The following is a 14,914-nucleotide window of genomic DNA, read 5'->3' as shown; positions in this document are numbered from 1 at the left end:
GGTATGCACACATCCAAGCGGCTGAAATGGCGCGGCAAGTTCCCCATGAGGCAGAACGGGTACAGGCAGTCGAGCAACTCCAGGGCCTCAGCCTGGATGAGGGTGGCCACATCGCGCTTTTCATGGCGTCCCGCGCATGTGCGCACTGAACGAGGGGACGGCGATGCCGACGATCGCACTGTGCAGGTGCGCACCACATACGACCGCATCGCGCATGCACGGTGGTGCCATGAGCGTACTGACGCTACCACGTGCGGCAACTGTGGCTCCGCCCACTTAAAGTGGCAATGTCCTGCAAAATCCCGACGCTGCCTACAATGTGGCAAACTTGGCCACTATGCTGCTTTATGCAGGTCTGCTCAGCCTGCCAACTCTCGTCGCTCCCACCAGCTACGCAGGGATGTCCACACCATCCAACCCACAGTCACCGAACCCGATTCTGACCTGCTGCCTGACATTGACACCGAGGACCCAAAGGCACCTTTTCGAGTCGGTATCATTACCAAACACAGGGTGCCCCCGAAGCAAAACGTCCAGCCTCTACCGGTATAGCATTGATCCGGACGATGAGTGGTGTGCCACCCTCACGGTCAACCAATCCTGAATCCGATTCTGCCTGGACACTGGCACCTCCGCCAATCTCATTGACCTCCAAAGCCTCCGTGTCAAGCCAACCATCCTGCCATCAGGCTGCCAGCTGTTAGATTATAATGGCAATGCAATTGCTGCCAGTGGCTCATGCCAACTTGAAGTGGCGCACAGGTCACTTAAAGCCATCCATCCCTTTGAAATTGTGGGATCCACTAAAGTCTCCCTGGTTGGTGTGCAGGCATGCAAGCTGTTGAACCTGGCCCAGAGGGTTCACTCCCTCTCTCCTGCTGATGCGTCTGCCACTCAGGTTACTGATTTCAGGGCGCAGCTCGACACCATTATTAACCAATACCACGATGTTTTCGAGGGCATGGGCACGCTCCCGTACACCTACAAGATCGTATTGAAACCGAATGCCACGCCTGTGGTGCACGCACCTCACAGGGTTCCAGCACCCCTCAGGGACCGCCTCAAGCAGCAGCTGCAGGACCCCCAGGACCAAGGATTTCCAGAGTCACGGAACCGACCGACTGGGTCAGCTCCATGCTATGCGTAAAAAAACCTTCTGGCGAACTGAGAATATGCATTGATCCCAAGGACCTCAACCGCAATATTATGAGAGAGCACTATCCCATTCCCAAGCGCGAAGAGCTCACCTGTGAGATGGCTCGCGCCAAGTTCTTTACCAAGCTAGACGCTCAAAGGGATTCTGGCAGATCCAGTTCGACGAATCCAGCAGGAAACTCTGCACTTTTAATACCCCCTTTGGAAGATATTGCTACAACAGGATGCCATTTGGGATCATCTCTTCATCAGAAGTGTTCCATAGGATTATGGAACAGATGACGGAAGGTATTGAAGGTGTTCGCGTCTATGTCGATGACATAATCATCTGGTCCACCACCCCGCAGGAGCACGTTAATCTCCTCCTGCGCGTCTTCAGACGGATACATGAGCATTGCCTCCGCCTCAACAGGGCCAAATGCTCCTATGGTCAACCAGAATTCGTCGCCCACCTCAGAGACTAAATTTATGAACTTTTCGAATTTATGGACTCTCTGAATTGTTTTATTGCTTTGTTTGATCAATTCACTGGTTTGTATATAATGTTGCTCAAGTTACTATTTTGTTGCGTACTGTTTATCTGCACTAGACACCTTCCCATGTAAATAGCTTAGTTTTTATGTACACAGTCTTGTAAATATGCCTTCACACTCCACACGTAGTTAGGAACATTCTCACCACACATTATTTATTACCACAAACACATTTTTTTATAAAATGGGGGATGTCATAATATACACACCAGTATATCATGGTGCAGACACACACACTGATTGACACACAGCAAGACCAATCAACACACACAACACAGCAGCCAATCACCAGTTCGAGCACACTCACTATGAAGACAGAGGGCACTAGTTTTCCCGCTCATTTGGGATGCAGCCTCTAAGAAGGACAGAACTCACAGCTTGTAGCACAAACCTTCACCATGTGCTGGGAGTATAGACTGGTTGGGATAGGCATAGGTCTTCAGTTTAATCTAGCATAGTGTAGGCCCACAGTGGAAGTATGTTCAACAGTTTCTAGCTTAATAAAATAGTGTTGCACTATTACAAGTGTTGGTAGCCTGTATGTGTTACTGCTGAGGTAAACGCAGTCTCCACAGATCCAGAGCGCCCAACACATCAGCCGGCACGCCCAGCTGTTGAAACAAAATGCTGCATGAGACTTAAGCCGAGAATGCGACTATTCAGAACAATAACGGAAAGCGAAGGTATGTATTCATTCCCGATTTGAGTCAGACAGCAAAGCAGAACAGCAACGAGTTGTCTAGTTGTCGAGAATTTAAATGCAGGGGATGACTTTACTGTAAAGCTTTCAAAAAAGAATAAATCAATCCATTATGAGGTTTACTATAATTAACCTGAAAAATGAAGGTACCATTCTTGTAAAGGCTCTCAGTAATTACTTGTAATAACTCTATTAATGAAAGACTAGGCAAATTAAATAGGTTGGGTAATGTATCACAGCATTCTATCCACTCAACTCTTAAGTATCTTTAATTGAAGAATAATACTGTATAAAATGGTAACCTGGAAACAAATGACCTCAGTGTGTGAAGCATTGCTTGTGAGGAGTACAGACTGTGTAATAGTGTATTTAATGCAACCAGGACCTCTGTTTTCATGAGAGCTTCTCAACTAAGTCTTCGGCCCCTGGGTGAACCTGGTCTGGATTTTCGCTGAGTCTGTTACCTTTTAGAAATGGAAGCAGGGACCTGATTCTGGGACCCCTGGTCCCGTTCCCAAAGGTTTGCAATTTTTGGGAGTGCTTTTCAAAGGCTGCGGCTGGATCTGGTCACGGTCCCACACCCTGCACTCCTGATCTGGTCGGCTCCACAGCGAGGATTTCCATACCTTTCATTAAGTGTGGGCTTCAATTGCGTGCTGGAGCTGGGCCAGTTGACCCAGGAGGAAGTTCAGTAGCAGCCACAGAGGTTGCTGGGAGTTGAGCCGGGTTGTTTAAATGACCCCCTTCGGTGCCGCAGGCATGCACCCGACTTATTTATAAATCAGAAAGGCCCTCCAGCCATCGCCCCCACACACTCTCGCCATGCACCATTCGTGCCACATCATGCCACCCATGCCAAGGTATGCCAGCTTCCACCCCCTATGCGCCCATGACCGCATGCAAATGTAACACCCCCACCCACTCTCTGTGGCCCCCATGCAACACATGCACAACTATCTAACACATAGTGAGGCCTGGCTGAGAGACCAGGAATCCATTAGACTGTTGAAACACCTGAGCCCAGTGAAAAAAATTGCTTGTTTAGCAGCTCTGGCTCTCTGATCTATGTTGTCAGCTTCAGAAAGGTTATTGACACAAGATTAAGAGGATCAAAGTGTTTGGTGTTTCAGCCAATAAAACTTTAACGGGTCTGGACGATGGACACTTTTATTGGACCATAGTAAAATGAGTTTTAGTTTAAATAAAGTGGAAAGTCATCAATGATTGACTGAATTTGGAATGTCTTTTTTCACACACTATCACTATAGGGTTTGATTGGTCGTATACAGTGTACAGTGGGTGAATGGGCATGAAAGAGCAATAGCTTGGTATGATGGGCCTGTGTGGCAATAAGAGTTGTTTGGGGGCTTTTGCTTGACATGGGGGTCATGAGGGTCTAGAGAAAGTGGTTGGGGGTCTACACTGAGGCATGAGGGGGCATGGGGTGGGTGGGTGGCATACTTTGGCATGGGGGGGGGTCATGAGGAGGACATTTTGAACACACATTTGAAAAGGTTCCCACATGCAGACAAGGGTTCACAACACCTCTGCGGTTCCATGAATCACAGATGCTTTAAAATCCGCCCTGACTCTACGGAAATTGTGATGGGCTAAGACATGGAAAGTCCTCGATTCGAGCCCCGAGGATATCACAGACGAGGAACCCACAGACACCGAAATTGTAGACTTTTCACTGCACTCACCCAGACCCTCCACCAGAGCAGACACACACCTGAGTGGGACCTGGTTGTAGAGTAGCCCCGGGGTCAGAATCTGGCCAGTAAATTGCACTACCTGATCCACTGGAGGCTGGGATGTCCCCGGGTGTCAGCACTCAGAGGATTGCTGGACATCCCGCTGAGCCCCAGTCAGATGAGGTGCCTCTGGATTTGACGCCCCCTCAGTTTGTGGAGATGCAAAGACAAGCTCGGGAAGGGGCATTTACACGCCTCGGATTTAAAGGCCTTCGGACTGAATTGATAGCGCCAGCATGCCAATGCACATCGGACAACACCGGTAAGGTGGCAGCTGCGTGAGGGCTTTGGTCCAGGACATCGGTCCTGCATTGAATCATAGAATTTACAGTGCAGAAGGAAGCCATTCGGCCCATCGAGTCTGCACCTGCCCTTGGAAAGAGCACCCTACCTAAGCCCACACCTCCAGCCTATCCCTCGTAATCCAGTAACCCCACCTAACCTTTGGACACTAAGGGCAATTTATCATGGCCAATCCACCTAACCTGCACATCTTTGGACTGTGGGAGGAAACCGGAGCACCCGGAAGAAACCCAAGCAGACATCGAGAGAAAGTGCAAACTCCGCGCAGACAGTGATCCAAGCCGGGAATCGAACCTTGGAGCTGTGAAGCAGCTGTGCTAACCACTGTGCTACCGTGCATCTCATTGCTGCATGAGCTGCACTCCATTGCTGAGCCAGTTACTGGCATCCATCACTGTCAAGGGGACAGGGGATAGGCTATCTTGAGCTCACTCCAGCTCCTCTTAAGGAGTAAACCAGGAGCTCTAGGCCATAGGGAGGTGCGTCAGGCACCAATACCTCCTTTTCAGGATGCCAGTGGTGTTATTAATCAAACTCCTGGTTGCGGCCTGAGTCTCGTTGTACCTTCTCTCAGCAGGAGTCTGAAGTTGCCGTGTGGGTGTTGTCAGCCACATCCTGTCCCAAGGAGCCAACCATGCAGCATGTGTTGTCCCTGGAAGATGTCAGGCACCTGAGACCTGCTGCGGATGTAGGAGCCATGGACATTTCTGGGGTACCTTCCACAAATCTGCATGATCCATTTGTCATCGTCACACGCCAGAGGAACACTGAGAGAGTAGAAGCAATTGCGGTGGAGATTTCAGAGCCACATGAGTGCAGTCGATGACACCCTACATCTGAGGAGATCTGGAAATCGCCAGCAACCGCTGGCACTCCAGCTTCCCGGCTCACCAGATCTCGGTCTAAATTGTCATAAATGACCTCCTGGGTACATTTGTGGGGGGAGACTTCTGAGATCATGCACAGGCCACCAATGGAGCCCTGGAAGGAGCCACTGCCATAGAAACTGAGCACAGTGGTCATGTTCACTGCCACTGGCAGGCGATGGCCTCACAGTCCACGTGGCATCAAATCTTGCAAAAGGTGGAACATGTGCATGACCAGTTCCCTTGAAATGTGCAGTCATCAGTGACACTGGTTGTCACTCATCTGCAGAGAGCAAATGCACCGTCCATAGATCCTACAAATGATGGTTCTCTGGATCTGGAGGACCTTGGTCTCTGTCTCCTTGGTGTTGAGAGTTCTGCTACTCCCTATGGTGAGCCAGGTGCCTCTATCAAATTCTTCTCTGTCTTTACTCCTGCCTGTAAGCAATGAGGCAGAGGATGAGGTCACAATCTTCTTGACGTCTCCTCAATGCAGTATCAATGAGAGAGATGCGAATGTCAGCAATTGTCTCCAAAGAACTACCTTTGGTCATGTCATCGCCTGTGGTTACCTTGCAAGACAGCTTGGGCCACCACATGGATGCCCAGTGTTTAGTGCTCATGATGGTTGACCAAAACCCCACCGAGCATTGTCCCACATCACATGACCCGAGTGGCGACAGCTTTGACTACTCCACTACATTGTGATCTCTCAGCTCAGACACAGGCATTGTCCACACCTATACTCCAAGGAATTGCGGCTTGCATGGATCATGGAGGTGACTTTTCAATGCCTACTTAAAGATAATGCAGGGGATCTGCAGTGCTCCGCTCCATCAGTACTCCATTGCTACCTTTCCCAAGGGGATTCTCAGACTTGCCCAGTCGCCCAATGTTTCTGCAGCACCAGAGTATTCATTCGATTTTGAAGTCTGTTTGCGAGGGATTCGCTCTCACAAATTAGTGCTGCCCGGGTGGGCACAATGGCTTGACCAGCCTCATGCCGAGCATGTCAACTGGGCTCAGGTTAAACACTCTGAGCTCTGGAAGAATGCTCATTTTGACATGTTTTTCTCTTTGACTGGCCATTTCCTTCAACCCCACCCAACCCCAACCTCCCAACATGTATTTGTGTTCAACCTTCAGTCTGCGGTGCCCTGATGCCCCTCTTGCCCCGTCCCAGCTTGCACATGGCCCATGGCCTGAAGTTCCCTTCTCTCTGGCACTGGCGTCTGTGTCCTGGGTTTCTCGTGCCTTCTACCCTCCCCCCCCCCGCCCCCCGCACTGCATTATTCCCAATGCCCCTGCACCACAAGCCAGCCACGAAGAAGTCACTGTGGGAAATGCCTGCTAGCCCCCCCCCTGAATACACAGAGCCGCTTCCTTCCATTCAGATCCTCACCAGCGCTGCGTTAAATAGCGTGTCTTCACCTCTGAGATCCCCTCGACAGTCCAGGTCGTCGGGAGGTTTAAATCACGTCAATGTGGGATTTAAATTTGACGTGCGAGCGTGAATCCGGTGTGCGGCCGCAATAATGCGATGCAAAAGTATTCAAATGAATTTCCTGAGTTCGTCGGTGGGAAGTGCAGACCACCATTGATGGGGGGGAGAAGACAATCGCTTCCTGGATTTACATCGCCAGCATCATCTCAGGAGATTGTCCGATCTCACCACCAAACTCGCCCGTCTCGATAAGGCACAGAAAATCCCGACCCCTGAGTGCAGTAGTCCAGAGGCCCAGGCTCGTGCTCTGTCGATCCAGGTTCAAACCTCACCACGGCAGCTGGTGGAATTTGAAGTCAGTAAATAAATGTGGGATTTAACGCCAGTCTCAGTGATGGCGACCGCGACACCAACATTGATTGTTGTAAAAACCAATCAGGTTCACTCGTGATCTTCAGGGAAGGAAATCTGCCGTCCTTACCCGGTCTGGCCTACATGTGACTCGAGACCCACAGCAATGTGGGTGACTCTTAACCACCATCCGAAATGATCTCACAAGCTATTTATTTCAAGAGAAATTGGGTAGAGGAGGGGGGAGGGGGGGTCAGTGGTTTTGGGGCAATGTCATTGCATTAGTTCCAAGCTAATGTCCTGGGGAAGCATGTGGCAGCAGATGGAGCTGAGTTCATGTTCTGATTCATTGACAAGTCAAAGTCATAAAATATGGACTTAAAAACTTGTCATGAAGCTATTATCAAGCGTCAAAGAAAAAAGTCCATCAGGTTCATAACTGTCCCTGAAGGAAGGAAATCGATCATCCTTACGTGTTCCCGTCTACATGTGACTCAAGGCTCCCTTAAAGTGGCTGAACAAGCCACTGGGTTCAAAGGTTATCCAAGATGGGCAATAGATGCCGGCCGTGCCAGTGGCACTCACACCCCATGAAAGAATAGAAAATAAATAGACTATTCGTGCCGAACCAATCGAATGCATTCAATGTAAAGTGGCAATCAAGGTTTCAAAATCAAGGAAGGATGGTTAATGTATGGCTTGCTGTTTGATTTGCCCTGTGATGATTTGACAAGAATGGTTTAATTCACTCCCCCACCAGCTTCCAGACATTCTGATTTTGGGTAGTTAAGGTGAACTCACATCCAAGGCAAATTCCACAGCTGGTGTCGGACAGTTGGTGAAAATAGGGATGTTAGTCTGTGATTCCGACGCAACCCAAGCAGCAGCTAAAGTCTGTCAGGTCGAATTGAGGCATCTTGCAATCCTAGGCACATAGCTGGGCAGTAAACCTCAGGCCATTCCTTCATGAGAAGTTAAGGCGAAGGAGTTAGGAATTTGTCTGCTTGCTTGATGAATGTCTGTCAGGATATTGACCCCGGTTTTCTTACAGATGGACGAGGACAGTTTCACAGGGAACTCTTTCAGTCCTGACAGTCAATGCGTTTTGTATTCTGTGAAGGAAAAGGTCGACAGGAGATCTATTGCCAAGCAGCCTGCTTTCAGATCAACTTGTTATTTCTATCACATTTCGTTAACCCTTTCCTAATAAGAGCCAGCAGATGCAAATCTCACAGTGACTGTTTTTCCATTCAGATCATTGTTTTTAGTGTTCATTTAACATAGAACATAGAACTTTACAGCGCAGTACAGGCCCTTCGGCCCTCGATGTTGCGCCGACCTGTGAAACCCCTCTAAAGCCCATCTACACTATTCCCTTATCGTCCATGTGTCTATCCAATGACCATTTGAATGCGTTTAGTGTTGGCGAGTCCACGACTGTTGCAGGCAGGGCATTCCACGCCCTTACTAGTCTCTGAGTAAAGAACCTACCTCTGACATCTGTCCTATATCTATCTCCCCTCAATTTAAAGCTATGTCCCCTCGTGCTGGACATCACCATCCGAGGAAAAAGGCTCCCCTCCATACCAGGCAACATCCTTGTAAATCTCCTCTGTACCCTTTCCAATGCTTTCACATCCTTCCTATAATGCGGCGACCAGAATTGCACGCAATACTCCAAATGCGGCCGCACCAGAGTTTTGTACAACTGCAACATGACCTCATGGCTCCGAAACTCAATTCCTCTACCAATAAAAGCTAACACACCGTATGCTTTCTTAACAACCCTGTCAACCTGGGTGGCAACTTTCAAGGATCTATGGACATGGACACCGAGATCTCTCTGCTCGTCCACACTACCAAAAATCTTACCATTAGCCCAGTACTCTGTCTTCCTGTTATTCCTTCCAAAATGAATCACCTCACACTTTCCTGCATTAAACTCCATTTGCCAGCTGTCAGCCCAGCTCTGCAGCTTATCTATGTCCCTCTGTAACTTGTAACATCCTTCTGCACTGTCCACAACTCCATCGACTTTAGTGTCATCCGCAAATTTACTCACCCATTCTTCTACGCCCTCCTCCAGGTCAAAATGACAAACAGCAGCGGCCCCAAAACAGATCCTTGTGGTACACCACTGGTAACTGGACACTAGTCTGAACATTTCCCATCAACCACCACCCTTTATCTTCTATCAGCTAGCCAATTTCTGATCCAAACTGCTAAATCACCCTGAATCTCATGCCTCTGTATTTTCTGCAATAGCCTACCGTGGGGAACCTTATCAAACGCTTTACTGAAATCCATATACACCACATCAACTGCTTTACCCTCATCCACCTGTTTGGTCACCTTCTCGAAGAACTAAATAAGGTTTGTGAGGCACGACCGACCTTTCACAAAACCATGTTGACTCTCTCTAATCAAATTATTCCTTTCCAGATGATTATACATCCTATCTCTTATAAACTTTTCCAAGACTTTTCCCACAACAGACGTAAGGCTATAGTTACCGGGGTTATCTCTGCTCCCCTTCTTGAACAAGGGGACAACATTTGCTATCCTCCAGTCTTCTGGCACTATTCCTGTAGACAAAGATGACTTAACGTTCAAAGTCAAAGGCTCAGCAATCTCCTCCCTAGCTTCCCAGAGAATCCTAGGATAAATCCCATCCAGCCCAGGAGACTTATCTATTTTCACACTTTCCAGAATCGCTAACACCTCCTCCTTATGAACCTCAAGCTCTTCTAGTCTAGTAGCCTGTATCTCAGTATTCTCCTCGACAACATTGTCTTTTTCCTGTGTGAATACGGACCAAAAATGTTCAATTATTCTGTGCTTGACATGCGAGTCTGTTTACAATTGATGCTCACTGTGCTTGACTGGTTAAGCCTGGGATCTGGATGCCGAGAAAAGTAAACAAATTGTCAAAAGAGATGCAAAGCATGGAGTAGACATTTTAAAGCACTGTGTATAAAACCTTTTGTACATGTAAAAACTGGTGCCAACGTGGTAGTATGACTAGGGATATTATGGTACCTGGGAATGTGAGCTGCCATTGGTGCAGAGGACTCGCTGCCCATTGGCCCAGGTATCGTGTGCCTCTCAGCCCGATTGGCTAAGCGGAAGGTCGCTCCGCCTATGAGGCGGGGTACCCCGGCAGCCAGCCATTCTTCTGAACGTCTACTGCCGGGTTCACTTCTTACTAATTAAAGCCTTTCGTTCGGAATTCATTTATGTTTCGTGTCCATTGATTGTGCATCAGCCATCTCGACAGAGATCTGGGGCTGGATTCTCCAATTTTGGCACTATGTTCGGAGGGTCCATGGCATTTTACGTGGGTGGGGGGTCAGCCTGGTGGGGCAACAGCAACTGCGCCAGATAAAAAGTACGGCCCTCCCGATATAAACGTCTGGAGAATTGCCAGGTCCACGCATGTGCACGGCAGCGACCTGCAGCGACCGTGCCGTACAACATGGTGCCAGCCACGCACGGACCTGACCTGCCAACTACTGCGCCCCTGGACACCCCCTCACCACCCCCATGGGCCCACCAGTTCCCCCCAGCCCTCGCTGAAGCCCCCCCCCCCCCCCACCCCCCCGGCCAGCAGCATGGCTCCTGCCCGACCATTGGCAGCGCTGGACACAGTCCGTAGCCGTCACACCAGGTTCCCGACCGCTGACACTGCACGTGCCCCGCGATTACGAAATTGGCATCGTGGAACGGAGAATCTCGCCACTGAGATATATAGCATACAATCATTTTGTTTTCAGGACCAATACACAAGGCCGGGATTCTCAGTTGCGAGCCTGCTCCCTCTACGTTGCTGGCGAGGACAGAGAATATGACACTCAGCCAAATCTCCCATTCACTGCAGGAGGTCAGGAGAATCCCGCTGCCCTGAACAGACAGAAAATCCCGCCCAAGGAACTAAATAATTGCTAGTCTTCCGATCAGGCCTCATTACGTTGAAGACAAGAGTAGACGATATGTGGTTTAAATATATCCTTGCATGTCTACAGTGGCTACAAAGCTTGTAACAAAGGATGACAGAGCCCTTAGCTAGGTAATTACTAGGAACTGGCACTGGAATACCCAAACTGATCCGTAAGAGCAGAACTGGGTCAAGGTGGAGAGCTGAATTAAGAATGATTAAATACTATCCATAAAGAAAAGGCATGCGTAATTATTACGATCCCAGACCAGATTCCACCAGTTGGTAGGAAACAGGACAGAATATTTTACTTAATATGTAAGACTGTGGGGAAAGGATACTTCCTCCCGTAGTGGTTCCACGCACAGATAGGGAAATGATACATTAAAATAAACTTTATTACGAACATAATATTAGCAACTTTGACATTATAAACGCAAATAGCTTTCAATTACCAGTTAAACAATGCTTAACAACACCATAGCACACTAGCCCTGAACCGCTATCTTTACCTCCACTCAAACAGCACCCATCTCAGGTCACAATCCACTTTCAACCACAGTTAGCAGACTGAGGAATACTTGCTGTACATGCGATATGGGTGAACCTTAACTGACCCCCCTGAAATGGCCGAGCAAGCCACTTCAAGGGCAATTAGGATGGGCAACAAATTGTGTCCTCGTCAGTGATGCCCACATCGCATGAAAGAATAAATTTTAAAAGAAAGTACAGTCTCTCTATTCAGAAAATGACGGGACACACAAAGGGGAAAGTATCTCAGGGAGAAAAATTTGCATAGGCACATTTTATCACAGTGGCTCAGTGGTTAGCGATGGTGCCTTACATCACAAGGAACCCAGGTTCGATTGCGACCTTGGGTGACTATGTACAATTTGTACGTTGTCCCTGTTTCTGCGTGGGTTACTTCCAGGTGCTCCGGGTTCCTCCCACAGCCCAAAGATGTGCAGGTTAGGCGAATTGGCCAAGCTAAATTACCTCTTGGGTTCGGTGGAGATAGGGGTGTGTGGGCCTAGGTAAGGTGATCTTTCAAAGGGTGGGTGCAGACTCACTAGGCTGAATAGCCTCTTTCTCCAGAGGGATTCTATGATGTATAAATATACATATATGCACACAAATTTAATATACTATATATCTTAAAGCACATATGCATTATTTTGAACTGGCTTTTTAATTAATCAAATCTATCATCCATTTTGCACAGAGTAAACTCTCATTAAATTCGGCCGATGAACAGACAACATGAATTTGCTGGCGTTGGTGGCAAGAGAGAAATTTTAATCAAGACGGAACTCCCTGAGCGTCCCCTCCTGTGGGATTTTAACATTCAGTTGGAGCAGCATGGCAGAATGACAGGGCCTCAGACCGATATCCTAGTTGAAGGATCTCAATGCTGTCACAGAGTCTGAGGACGGCACGGTAGCTCAGTGGTTAGCACTGTTGCTTCACAGCGCCAGGGACCTGGGTTCGATTCCCGGTTGGGTCACTGTCTGTGCGGAGTCTGCACCCTGGGCCAGGAATTTTCAGGTAGAGTGCTCTTTCCAAGGGCCGGTGCAACTCGTTGGGGCCGAATGGCCTCCACCTGCATTGTAAATTCTATGATGCCACCAGGAATGCCCCCCCCGCCACTCCCCCCCCCCCCCCCCCCCCCCCCTCCTGCCGCCAGCATATTCAGCAGCCATTTAAATTGCTGTTTATTTTGGGACTGTAATAACCCACTGGGCAGAGGAGATCTCTGAAGTCCTGGCCATGAGTTACCAGTACATAGTGCTTCCAGAGAGGCTCCGAAGTTGGCGTAAGGTCACCCGATTTGCTTAATTTTCTGTGGATTATCTGAAGGATCCATGGGAATACTCTGTCTTGTTGAAACTATTGAGACGTAAAAGCATAAAGTAATTGTAACTTCAGAATTCCTATCTGCTCAAGGATCTCATGAGTATATTATATTTCTGTTTACAATGATTTTTTTTTGTTACAAATTTAGAGTACCCAATTCATTTTTTCAATCCACCTACCTTGCACGTCTTTTAGTTGTGGGGGCGAAAGCCACGCAAACACGGGGAGAATGTGCAAACTCCACACGGACAGTGACCCAGAGCTGGGATCGAACCTGGGACCTCGGCGCGTGAGGCAGCAGGGCCCCACTTCACCCACCCCCGGCACCATAGCAGGACCATCCCCTGACTATCTGACTCCCCACTAACCTCCATTGGCAACACCCGTTGATAACCTGACTTGGACATATATCGCCGTTCCTTCACTGCTGCTGGGTCATAATCCAGGAACTCCCTTCCTAACAGCACAGTAGGTGTACCTGTCATGGGAATGTTCCTTTAAGAAAGGTTTTGGCTTGCCACATGGCTTCAGTGTGTGTCATTGTGTGGGTGGAGCCATGGCTCTGTGAGGTTTTTATTTAAACTTTTGCTTTGAGTTTTGGACTGGTTTGAGCAGCGCAGGTTGAAAGAAGTGCCTTTCTCGCTCTTCCTTTTAAAAGCTGTTCCAGACTGCTTGGTAACCTAAAAGAGATAATTGCTTTCTGGAAGGAATTGAAAACTTTTGGCTACTATGGACTCAAACAGAGAGTTTTAGCCTGTCTCTCCATTTTCATTTTTAAAGAGTTATTCCAAGGAAGAAACCAATTGATTATAGTTACCTGCTGTTTATAAGAACATAATAACTAGGAGCAGGGGTCCTTCCTCAACAGTGCTCTGAAAACTAGTGTTTGAAACAAACCTGTTGGACTTTAACCTGGTGTTGTAAGACTTCTGACTGTGCTCACCCCAGTCCAACGCCGGCACCTCCACATCTTAAAAACATTCAATGAAGGAGCCTCAACTGCTTCACTGGGCAAGGAATTCCATAGATTCACAATCCTTTGGGTGAAGAATTTCCTCCTCAACTCAGTCCTAAATCTATTTCCCCTTATTTTGAGGCTATGCCCCCGAGTTCTGCTTTCACCCGTCAGTGGAAACAACCTCTCCGCATCTATCCTATCTATTCCCTTCATAATTTTAAATGTTTCTATAAGATCCCCCCTCATCCTTCTAAATTACAATGATTACAGTCCCAGTCTACTCAACCTCTCCTCATAATCCAACCCCTTCAGCTCTGGGATTAACCTAGTGAATCTCCTCTGCACACCCTCCAGTGCCAGTATGTCCTTTCTCAGGTAAGGAGACCAAAACTGAACACAATACTCCAGGTGTGGCCTCACTAACACTTTATACAATTGCAGCATAACCTCCCTAGTCTTAAACTCCATCCCTCTCGCAATGAAGGACAAAATTCCATTTGCCTTCTTAATCACCCGTCGCACCTGTGAACCAACTTGTTGTGACTCATGCACTAGCACACCCAGGTCTCTCTGCACAGCAGCATGTTTTAATATTTTATCATTTAAATAATAATCCTTTTTGTTGTTATTCCTACCAAAAGGGATAACCTCACATTTGTCAACATTGTATTCCATCTGCCAGACCCTAGCCCATTCACTTAACCTATCCAAATCCCTCTGCAGACTTCCAGTATCCTCTTCACTTTTTGCTTTACCACTCACCTTAGTGTCGTCTGGGTCGGCGGAGGATCCTCGGCGGCGCCAGCAGGAGCGGTCCGGTGGCGGCAGCGGCAGCAGAGGCGGCGGCAGGTCCATACCCCCCCCCCCCCCCCCCCCCCCCGCCAACGCAGGCCAGGAGCGGTAGCGGCCAGGACCGAAGTGGGGCACAGCCGGCGGCAGCGACCAGCGACCTAACCACCCCCCACCTGAAGGACGCGGGGTGCGAAGTGGGGGAGCCCGAATGGTGCAGCGGGGACCGAGCAGCGGGGACCGTGCCAACCCCCCACCCCCACCCCCCCCTCC

Source organism: Scyliorhinus canicula, chromosome 10, assembly GCF_902713615.1.
Source record: "Scyliorhinus canicula chromosome 10, sScyCan1.1, whole genome shotgun sequence".
Taxonomy (NCBI): domain Eukaryota; kingdom Metazoa; phylum Chordata; class Chondrichthyes; order Carcharhiniformes; family Scyliorhinidae; genus Scyliorhinus; species Scyliorhinus canicula.
The sequence above is the reverse complement of the archived record's forward strand: the minus strand, read 5'-3'. Positions refer to the sequence as shown.